Source organism: Hemiscyllium ocellatum, chromosome 11 (genome assembly GCF_020745735.1).
Source record: "Hemiscyllium ocellatum isolate sHemOce1 chromosome 11, sHemOce1.pat.X.cur, whole genome shotgun sequence".
NCBI lineage: Eukaryota > Metazoa > Chordata > Chondrichthyes > Orectolobiformes > Hemiscylliidae > Hemiscyllium > Hemiscyllium ocellatum.
Genome location: NC_083411.1, coordinates 8,008,422 through 8,020,617, shown reverse-complemented (window position 1 = coordinate 8,020,617; position 12,196 = coordinate 8,008,422).

Genomic DNA, 12,196 nt, shown 5'->3' with positions numbered 1-12,196 from the left:
TATACGGCTGAAGCCAAACGCCAGCTCGCGGACGCCTCCTCTTATCGCCCCCTTGACCACGACCCCACCTCCCACCACCAAACCATCATCTCCCAGACCATCCATGACCTCATCACCTCAGGGGATCTCCCATCCACCGCCTCCAACCTCATAGTCCCACAATCCCGCACCGCCCGTTTCTACCTCCTGCCCAAAATCCACAAACCTGCCTGCCCCGGCCGACCTATTGTCTCAGCCTGCTCCTGCCCCACCGAACTCATCTCCCAATACCTCGACACGGTCCTGTCACCTTTAGTCCAAGAACTCCCCACCTACATTCGGGACACCACCCACGCCCTCCACCTCCTCCAGGATTTTCGCTTCCCCGCTCCCCAACGCCTTATTTTCACGATGGACATCCAGTCCCTGTACACCTCCATCCCCCATCACGAAGGACTCAAAGCCCTCCGCTTCTTCCTTTCCCGCCGCACCAACCAGTACCCTTCCACTGACACCCTCCTTCGACTGACTGAACTGGTCCTCACCCTGAATAACTTCTCTTTTCAATCCTCCCACTTCCTCCAAACTAAAGGAGTTGCCATGGGAACCCGCATGGGCCCCAGCTATGCCTGCCTCTTCGTAGGATATGTGGAACAGTCCATCTTCCGCAACTACACTGGCACCACACCCCACCTTTTCCTCCACTACATCGATGACTGTATCGGCGCTGCCTCGTGCTCCCACGAGGAGGTTGAACAGTTCATCAACTTTACTAACACCTTCCATCCCGACCTGAAATTCACCTGGACTGTCTCAGACTCCTCCCTTCCCTTCCTAGACCTTTCCATCTCTATCTCGGGTGACCGACTCAACACAGACATCTATTATAAACCGACTGACTCTCACAGCTACCTGGACTACACCTCCTCCCACCCTGCCCCCTGCAAAAACGCCATCCCATATTCCCAATTCCTTCGTCTCTGCCGCATCTGCTCCCAGGAGGACCAGTTCCAACACCGCACAGCCCAGATGGCCTCCTTCTTCAAGGACCGCAGATTCCCCCCAGACGTGATCGACGATGCCCTCCACCGCATCTCCTCCACTTCCCGCTCCTCCGCCCTTGAGCCCCGCTCCTCCAACCGCCACCAAGACAGAACCCCACTGGTTCTCACCTACCACCCCACCAACCTCCGCATACAACGTATCATCCGCCGTCATTTCCGCCACCTCCAAACGGACCCCACCACCAAGGATATATTTCCCTCCCCCCCCCTATCAGCGTTCCGCAAGGACCACTCCCTTCGTGACTCCCTCGTCAGATCCACACCCCCCACCAACCCAACCTCCACCCCCGGCACCTTCCCCTGCAACTGCAGGGAATGTAAAACTTGCGCCCACACCTCCACACTCACTTCCCTCCAAGGCCCCAAGGGATCCTTCCATATCCGCCACAAGTTCACCTGTACCTTCACACACATCATCTATTGCATCCGCTGCACCCGATGTGGCCTCCTCTATATTGGTGAGACAGGCCGCTTACTTGCGGAACACTTCAGAGAACACCTCAGGGACGCCTGGACCAACCAACCCAACCACCCCGTGGCTCAACACTTTAACTCTCCCTCCCACTCCACCGAGGACATGCAGGTCCTTGGACTCCTCCACCGGCAGAACATAACAACACGACGGCTGGAGGAGGAGCGCCTCATCTTCCGCCTGGGAACCCTCCAACCACAAGTGATGAACTCGGATTTCTCCAGTTTCCTCATTTCCCCTCCCCCCACCTTGTCTCAGTCGGTTCCCTCAACTCAGCACCGCCCTCCTAACCTGCAATCTTCTTCCTGACCTCTCCGCCCCCACCCCACTCCGGCCTATCACCCTCACCTTGACCTCCTTCCACCTATCCCACCTCCATCGCCCCTCCCCCAAGTCCCTCCTCCCTACCTTTTATCTTAGCCTGCTTGGCTACTCTCTCATTCCTGATGAAGGGCTTATGCTCGAAACGTCGAATTCTCTATTCCTGAGATGCTGCCTGGCCTGCTGTGCTTTGACCAGCAACACATTTTCAGCTATCAACTTGGGTGGCAACTTTAAGACCATAAGACCATAAGACATAGGAGTGGAAGTAAGGCCATTTAGCCCATTGAGTCCACTCCGCCATTCAATCATGGCTGATGGGCATTTCAACTCCACTTACCCGCATTCTCCCCGTAGCCCTTAATTCCTCGAGACAACAAGAATCTATTGATCTCTGCCTTGAAGACATTCAGCATCCCGGCCACCACTGCACTCTGCGGCAATGAATTCCACAGGCCACCACTCTCTGGCTGAAGAAATGTCTCCGCATTTCTGTTCTGAATTTACCCCCTCTAATTTTAAGGCTGTATTCACGGGTCCTAGTCTGCTCGCCTAACGGAAACAACTTCTTGGCATCCACCTTTTCCAAGCCATGTATTATCTTGTACGTCTCTATTAAGTCTCCCCTTAATCTTCTAAATTCCAATGAATACAATCCCAGGATCCTCAGCCGTTCCTCATATGTTAGACCAACCATTCCAGGATCATCCGTGTGAATCTCCGCTGGACACGTTTCAGTGCCAGTATGTCGTTCCTGAGGTGTGGGGACCAAATCTGGACACAGTACTCCAAATGGCATCTCTGGATGTGGATCCCAAGATACCTCTGTTCCTCCACACTGCTAAGCTTCCTAAGTTTAACCCTGTAATCTGCATTCAAATTTGACCTTCCAAAATGAATCACTTCACACTTTTTCAGATTGAACTCAATCAGCCCAGCTCTGTATCTTCAGGGAAAAAGTGAGGTCTGCAGATGCTGGAGATCAGAGCTGAAAATGTGTTGCTGGAAAAGCGCAACAGGTCAGGCAGCATCCAAGGAACAGGAAATTCGTCGTTTCGGGCACAAGCCCTTCCTGGAGAAGGGCTTGTGCCCGAAATGTCGAATTTCCTGTTCCTTGGATGCTGCCTGACCTGCTGCGCTTTTCCAGCAACACATTTTCAGCTCAGCTCTGTTTCTTGTCAATGTTCCCCTACAACAGCCTTCCACACTATCCACAACTCCACAAACCTTTGTGTAGTCGGCAAACTTACTAACCTAACCTACGGAACATCACTGGTCACCGAGCTCTAGGCTGAATACTTTCTATCTACCACCACCCTCTGTCTTCTATGGGGCAGCCAATTCTGTATCCAGACAGCCAAGCTTTGCTGTATCCCATGCCTCCTTACTTTCTGAATGACTTCATCATGGGGAATCTTATCAAACACCTTGCCAAAATCCCTGTACACCACAGCCACTGCTCTTCCTTCATCAGTGTGTTTTGTCGCGATCTCAATGAATTCAATAAGGCCTGTGAGGCATGACCTGCCCCTCACAAAGTTCTAGTCGAGCTATGCTTTTCCAAATAATCATATATCTTGTGTCTCAGAATGCTTTTCAATCATTTGCTTACCACTGATGTAAGATTGGCTGGTTTATAATTCCCAGAGTTATCTCCATTCCCTTTCTTGAAACAAGGGAATAACATTTGCCACCCTTTAACCATCTGGTAATACTCCAGATTTCAGATACGCCTGTTTCACACTGACCTTACAAATGACAAGGTCCCTCTCACGAGTGAATACTGAAGCAAAGTATTCATTAAAGATTTCTCTTACCACCTTAATTCCAGGCACAGTTTGCCTCCACTATCCCTGATCGGCCCTACCCTCACCCTGGCCATCCTCTTGTTCCTCACATAAGTGTAGAACGCCTTTGGAATTTTCCTTAATCCCACCTGCCAAGGCTTTTCCATGTCCCCTTCTAGTTCTCCTAAATCCAATCTTTAGTTCCTTCCTGGCTACCTTGTAACTCTCAAAAGCTCTGTCTGATCCTTGTCTCCTCAACCTTAAGTAAGCTTCATTCTTCGACTTGTTTTTTTTTCCTGACCAATCCCTTGAGATCAATGGTCACTAGCTTCTATTCCAGTGTTTGTTGGCATCTGAGGTAATGGTGAATTCCAACATACAATCTCCAGTTTCTGCAGAATTGACGGCTGGGAGGTCTGGAAGCTTTGGGTAAATGAGTTGCTTGGTAGTTTGTGAGCACTTTTTCCAGATGCTTCAAATTCCAGAATGAGACCTCGAGATGTGTTTGGTCCTCCCCATATGAATCTTGTCCATTTCTGTCAGGGACTTTGATCGGTTGATGAGGATGTTTGATCTTTTCAGGGATGATTTGAGAATGTTCCTCATGCTGTCATCTTGGAGGTGTCTGGCTATGACTAAGTTGTCAAGAAGTGTGGCACTGGAAAAGCACAGCAGGTCAGGCAGCATCCATGGAGCAGGAGAGTCAACGTTTCAGGCATAAGTCCTTCACCAGGAACTAATGGTCAAGTTGTGAGTGGAGCTGTTGTTTACACAGTTGTGCAGGTGTTGGCCATAGAAACAGCAGGGTCGCCAGTAATTTTCAGTAACTCATACCTTGAGGTCAGTGAGTCTTCTGAGGGAATGCTGCTCTGGGACCTCTATTCTTGGCATTGGATTTGCAGGATAGTGTAGAGACTGCTGGTGGTACTTCTCAAGTGCTTTGAGGTACCTGCTGCAGTTTGCCCAAATTTCCAAAACGTGTGGAACCAGTGGTGAACACCACGACCTCATGAACCACTACCTAAGTCTCGGCTCTGTGATTCTTAGCCTCAAATATTGATCCTAAGATAGTTTAAAAGGTGGCAGTGATGATTGTGGATGCATAAGTTATGAATTTCCAAAATTCCCTGATATCAATGGATTGGAAACATGCTAATGTGACACTCTTATTGGAAAAAGAAGATGGGCAAAAAGTGGAAAACTGTAGACCAGTTAGTTTGATCTTCGTTGTGGGGAAATTGCTGGAGTCAGTCATAAAAGAGGAGACAACTGAACATTTAGAAAAAACAAAGCTCAAATCACCAGCACAGTTTCATGAAGGGCAAGTCATGCTTGACAAACTTGTTGGAGTTCTTTGAATATGTAATCAGCAAGGTGGCTAATGGGAATCCAGTGAGTCTGGTATATCTGGACTTCCACATGAAAGACTGATCCAGAAGATTAGATCTTAAGGGATTAAGAGTAGATTATTGCCTTGAATAGAGGATTGGCTGACTGACAGAATGTCGAGGACCAGGATAAAGGGGTCCTTCTCTGGATGGCGATCTGTAACTAGTGCAGGGTGCTGTAGGGTTTAGCTTCAGATCCCAACTAGTTACAATCGATATCAATGATCTGCAAGTAGGGACAGAGTGTAACATAGCAAGGTTCATGGATGATACTAAAATAGGTGGAAAGTCAGGCAGTGATGAGCAGATAAAAAGTTTACAGATGGATATTGACAGGTTGGGAGAATGGGCCTGAATCTGGCAGATGTAGTTTAATGCAGATAAATGTGAGGTTGTCCATTTTGGCCGGAAAAATAAAAGGGGAAATTATTATTTCAAAGGGAGGCAGATTCAAGATGCATCAGTGCAGATGGATCTGGGTGTCTTTGTGCATGAATCACAGAAAGTGAGTATGTAGGTGCAGCGTATAATAAGAAAGGCAAATGGAATCCTGACATTTATTGCAAAAGGACTGGATTATACAAGTAAGGAACTGATGTTACAGTTGTATAAGGCATTGGTGAGACCATACCTGGAATATTGTGAATGGTTTTGGTCTCCTTACTTGAGGAGTGATGTAGTGTCATTGGATGCAGTTCAGGGGAGGGTCACCAGGTTGATTTCAGGGGTGAAAGGGCTGGTGAACGAGAAGTGGTTGAATAGCTTGGGCCTGAACTCATTGAAGTCCAGAGGGATGAGAGGGGATCTGATTGAGGAATATAAAATGCTAAAGGGGATTGATAAGGTGGACATTCAACAGACATTCCCCTGTGGGGAACAAGAGGGCATAGATATCGAGTGAGAGGAGGTAGGTTCAAAACTGAGATGAGAAGAATTTATTTCTACCAGAGGGTTGTCAATAAAAAAACAAAGCATAAAGAAAGTTACAGCACAGGAACAGGCCCTTTGGCCCTTCAAGCCTGCACCGATCCAAATCCTCTATCTAAACCTGCTGCTTATTTTCTAAGGATCTGTATCCTTCTGCTCCCTGTCAATTCAGGTATCTGTCTCGATACATCTTAAATAATGCTATCGTGCCTGTCTCTACCACCTCCACTGGCAACGCATTCCAGGCACCCACCACCCTCTGTGGAAAGAACTTTCCACGCATACTTCACTTTACTTTTCCTCTCTCACCTTGAACTCGTTACCCCTAGGAATTGAGTCCTCCACTCTGGGAAAAAGCTTCTTGCTATCCACCATGTCTATACCTCTCATGATTTTGTAGCCCTCAATCACGTCCCCCCTCAACCTCCGTCTTTCTAATGAAAGATATCCTAACCTACTCAACTTCTCTTCGTAGCTAGCGCCCTCCATCCTGGTGAACCTTCTTTGCACCCTCTCCAAATCACCCACACCATTTTGGTAATGTGGCGACCAGAACTGTATGCAGTATGGCAAATGTGGCCAAAACAAATTCCTACACAACTGTAATATGACCTGCCAGCACTTGTACTCAGTACTCCGCCAGATGAAAGAAAATATGCGCTATGTCTTCTTGACCACTCTATCGACCAGCGTTGTCACCTTCAGGATCCAAATGCCCAGATCTTTCTGTACATCAATTTTCACCAGGACTTTTCCATTTATCATATAGTTTGCACTTGAATTGGATCTTCTACAATGCATCACCTCGCATTTGCCTGGATTGAATTCCATCTACCACTTCACCACCTATCTATATTCTGCTGCATTTTCTGACAATCCCCTTCATTATCTGCTACTCCATCAATCTTAGTGTCGTCTGCAAACTTGCTAATCAGACCACCTATACCTTCTTCCAGATCATTTATGTATATCACACGCAACAATAGTCCCAAAAACAATTCCTGTGCAACACCACTGGTCACAGTTCTCCATTTTGGGAAACTCCCTTCCACCTCTGTTCGCTGTCTCCTGTTGCCCAGCCAGTTCTCTATCCATCTAGCTAGCACACCCTGTACTCCATGCGACTTCATTTTCTCCATCAGCCTACCATGGGAAACCTTATTAACCACCTCACTGAAGTCCATGTATATGACATCTACAGTCCTTTCCCCATCAATCAACTTTGTCACTTCCTCAACCAATTCTATTAAGTTGGTAAGACACAACCTTCCCTGCACAAAGCCATGTTGCCTATCAATGCTAAGCCCATTTTCTTCCAAATGTGAAGAGATCCTATCTCTCAGTATCTTCTCCAGCAGCTTCCCTACCACTGACATCAGGCTCACTGGTCTGTACTTACCTGGATCATCCTTGTTACCCTTCTTAAATAAGGAGACAATATTAGCAATTTTCCAGTCCTCTGGGAATCTGTGGAACTCCCTGCCCCAGAGTGCAGTGCAGGCAGAATCAATCAACAGACTCAAGAAAGAAACAGATATGTTACTCAAGAAAATGAGATAAAAGGCTGTGGGGAGAAAACAGGAAAATGGAGTTGACACAAGGATAAGATTGGCCATGATTATGTTAATTGGCAAAGCGCATTCAAAGGGCTGAATTGCCTACTCTCATTCTAATTCCTATGTTCATTAGCGGGCCAATAGCTGAGCTGACATGATGAATTTCACCATCTATCTCTGCCTTCATCATGGCAAGGGCTCCAAGGAATAGGAAGTTTGATCACATTTCCCATCTCACTGCAATGGCATTGTCAGTTAACCTGAACAAGATATGAATCCGCAACTCAGCAATGGGCTGAACACAAACTGCAGGGTGGGAATTAAAATGAATCGTCAAAAAACCCCAAAGTTCTTCAAAAGGCATAAACCGTTTTTCGAAATCTCTTTAGAATTTCTGCAAGAGGAATGATATGTCCCCAGTGAAAAGCCAGATGGACAATGCATTTGTCTGCTGCCTGAAACTGTTGGGAAAGTTGAACATCAAGCTTCTGCAGACCTAACATATGTTGTCTAATTCATTTGTGTTCACTGTTGAGAGGCAATGTTTGATGCGCTGGGATCAACAGTCTATATTTTTGCTACTAATTTGCATTTACTGTGCAGGATAAGTGCACTGCTGTGCAATTAGAGGCAGCCTTTTGAGAAAATGCCACCACAACCCTTACAGATGATGAAGGAGTTCAGTTGTCTAGAAGGTCTCGATTTCTTTGCTGCCTTTTCTGAGCTAAATGAACTGTGAACAAAGCCAAGGTCCTTCACACATTCAAAACTGAAGACAGCTCATGCATTTTTAATAATTGCTTTTCAATTGTGTAATTACTCTGATGGAATATGATGCCTAGAAAGGACACAAAGTTTAAAGGATTTCTTTGTCTCCCTGACTACATGAAGCCAAATAGATACATTTTTATAAGCTGCAGAATCCCAAATGTTTGAAACACCTTAAATTCTGTTTTAAATTAGCCACATTTTAATCCAATAATGCTACACATTCTGTCTAAACATAAACTTGAACCAAATGCAGTTTTACAATCCATCTGATTCGTTTCTGTTCATTTGTTATCTCTTTGGGCAGAATATTTAATGAAATAACCTTCAAATTAACACAATGCTTTCTGGTTCTCAGTTCTTACAAATTATATTCTTATTTTGATATACTGAATGACTGCTGGCAAATCTTCAAAATTTGTAAGATTGTGGGTTCAGACTCACACCATAGGTGTCACGACCAGTAGATGCATCCACAATGCAGTGTGCAAACTGAATTAGTAAAGCTGAGTTGACCCTCTTTTTCAATTGTATCATTCAAGTGAAAGGAAACCTACCATCCTTTGTTTAAACAGGCTATAGGTTAATTCATTATACACTATTGCCATAGGTTCCTTCAGAATAAAGAGATAACTTTATGAACAAAAAGAATTCACAGATAATACAATTACAACATCTGTTGTCAGAATAACAGTGGCTCAGTGGTTAGTACTGCGACCTCTCAGCGCCAGGGACCCGTGTTCAATCCCAGCCTCGGGCAACTGTCTGTGTGGAGTTTGCACATTCTCCCTGTGTCTGTGTGGGTTTCCTCCAGGAGCTCCACTTTACTCCCACAATCCAAAGATGTGCAGGTTAGGTGAATTGGCCACGCGAAATTGCCAATAGTGTTTAGGGATGTGTAGGTTAGGTGTATTAGTCAGGGAAAATGTAGAGCAATAGGGTAGGAGAATGAGTCTGGGCGGGTTACTCTTTGGCAGGTTGGTGTGGACTTGTTGGGTCAAATGTCCTGTTTCCACACTGTAGGGATTCACTGATTCTAGAGATACAATATGAAAGAAAGTTATACTCTAGGGCAGATACAGGAGCAGATGGAGCTCAGTGTATATGTGTGCACATTATTGAAGGTAGCAGGACATGTGGAAGAATGGTTAATGAAACATCCACTGCCTTACACTTTATTAATTGGGACACAGAGTACATTGAACTTGCATATTCCATGAATTTGGCATCCCCTGGAATATTGCATTCAGGAACTGCATTTTAGGAAGGAAGTGAATGCATTGGAGGGAGGGCACAGAGAAAAAAAAATCACTCAAATAGTTCCAGGGATGAGGAACTTCAGTTATGAAGAAAACTGGAGAATTTGGGACCTTTTTCTGTTGCGAAAAGAAGACGATTAACAGCGGTATTCAAAACCATGAGGGGAGTGGTCAGAATGGATAGGAAGATTCTGTTTCTACTTGAGAAGGTTCTAGAGAGAGTGCAGATTTAAACCATTCAGTAAACAAAGTAAAGGTGATGCGAGGAAAACAAATTCACACAGTGGGTACTGGAGGTCCAGAATACACTGCCAGAGATGCGGTGGAAATAGGGGTAAATGAAGGCTTTGAAAGGGAATTAGCCAATTATCTGAGAGAGAAGAATGTGCAGGTTACAGACGAAGACAGGGGAATGGTAACAGGTGAATTACCCATTCGTAGACATGGAAGTCGTTTGGAAATTAAGGTAGTATTTAGATTAGAAAGTATTTCAACATGTCAATTGCTCTTGGCTTACATTGGGAGATTTTTTTTCGTTCACAGCACTTGTTCCCCAATCACTTTTGCCCTTGAGAAGGTGGTTATGAGCTGTCTTTCTGAACTGCAGCAGTCCCTGTGTACTGATGTAAATGCATTTACAGCTCTACAAAACTGGTCACACGCACAACTGTCGTCAGGGTCAGTAGATAGTCAGTGGTGTAATTTGGAACCAGGCCTGATCACAGATGATCTTGCTTGAGCAACCAGGCATACAGAAGTGCTCACAGCTTGATATATTTGTTTATGTAGTCATATAGGGATCAAATTCAGCTCCCTACACGTAATGATATAAACAAATACAAACAAAGCTTATTGCTTATTTTTTCTTGAGAGTTTCCCTCAGCTCTTTATTTCTCTTGGCATTCGATCCTCCTTTCTGATCATTTTATGGCACTGCTGTGCCCTTCCTGCCAGACTAACCAACTGTGTGGGTATTATGTGCCCATTTGGAGAGTGTGCTTGTGGGAGGCTATAAACAAATAGTCAACAACATAAATGCATCAACATTGGAGAAATAGGAATGGTGTGGAATTATTAAGTGGAAAAATGAAAACTAACAAGGTTCACCAAGGCTTATCGATAGCATTTTCCAAATCTGTGGTCTTTATCAACAAAAAGGCTATGGATCACAGATGCATGGGAAGATCACAATCTGCAAATTCCCCTCCAACCATTCACCTCCCTGACATGGAACTACATCACCATTCCATCAACTGGGACAAAACCCTGACACTCCCTTTTGAATAATCTGGTAGAATTATGAGACTGGTAGGCGTGTGGAGCAGTCAGCGTTGCAGTAAAACAGGGAGGGAAGAGTGTGCAGTGAGTCAGCATGACTGTAAAACAGACTGGGAAAAGGTGGAGCAGTCAACATCATTGTGAAACTGACAGGGAAGAGTGTGCAGTGAGTCAGCATCATTCTGAAGCAGACAAAGTAGAGTGTGCAGTGAGTCAGCATCACCATGAAACAAGCTGTGAAAGAGAAAAGAAGAGCCAGTGCTCTGAAAAACCATGAGGATTGGAACAGCTGTTCCACAAAGAGCAGGAGAAGGAGAGAGTCTCCAGCTTCTCAAACAACATGACAAAGCAGGACAGCAGCTTCATGAAGAGAAGAGGGGATCTTCATGAAAAGGGAAGAAACAGGAGGTGATAAAAATTAATGGTTAAGAGCCAAGTCAACTGATGTGTTCCTATGAGTTAAGGTGTGATATTGAGGCAAAAATTAGGTGATAGGTAGGAATGTCTTTTGTATCATTCAATTGGCCGAGAGTTTTAAATCAGTGTATAATTGCAGCTAAAGAGCATAATTAAGAAATTCAACACCAATATTTGACATCCAAATTAATTAATTAAATGAAACATGAATTCTGGTCAAGTGATGTGTTGCAGCTGTTGTATGTGGGAGCTGTTGGATGCCAGCCTGATTTACTGGTGAAGATATCTGCAGCAAGTGCAGTCTGCTTGAGGAACTGTGGCTCAGGGTTGATAAGCTGGAGTTTGAGCTGTAGACACAGCAACACTTCTGGGAGGAAGAGACATGCCCGGGCAATGTACTTCAGAAGATAGTCACATCCCTGAGATTAATTACATAAAATGTGTTCTGTGATTAGGAATATGAGGTTGCAAATGCGAGTGAGGCAGGTATAGGAATCCAGAATTTAGTTTTTATTGGAACCTTGGCCAGCAGCCTCTTCCAGTGGTGTTGCTGTCTGTGTGAATGAAGGCACAGGCTGCAGCGAGGATAAACAAACTGGCCACAGCACAGTGTTCGTGTCCCACATCCACCCCAAGGAAACCAGATACCTCAGCAAGGCATGAAACCTAAAGGGACAGAGTGCGGAAAAAAGAGGATAAATGTATTTTGAATAAAAAAACTCTACCATTCGTGTGTGTCTCAAAAATACAATTGCACAGCTCACCTCATGTTGTAATTCTCCAATGAATTATGTTCCCTTTGTGCTTGAATGGAGATCACTCAAAGCTCAGGCTGATCCTTTCAGACCTGATGGACAAAACTGCATTAGGCCTGTGTGCCTAAAGCTCCTTCCTATGGTTACAACCCCTCCCCATTCTCAAGCTTGGACCTTCAACCTTCATCCTTCTCCCCACTCCCCCACCTCAACTCATGGCTAAAC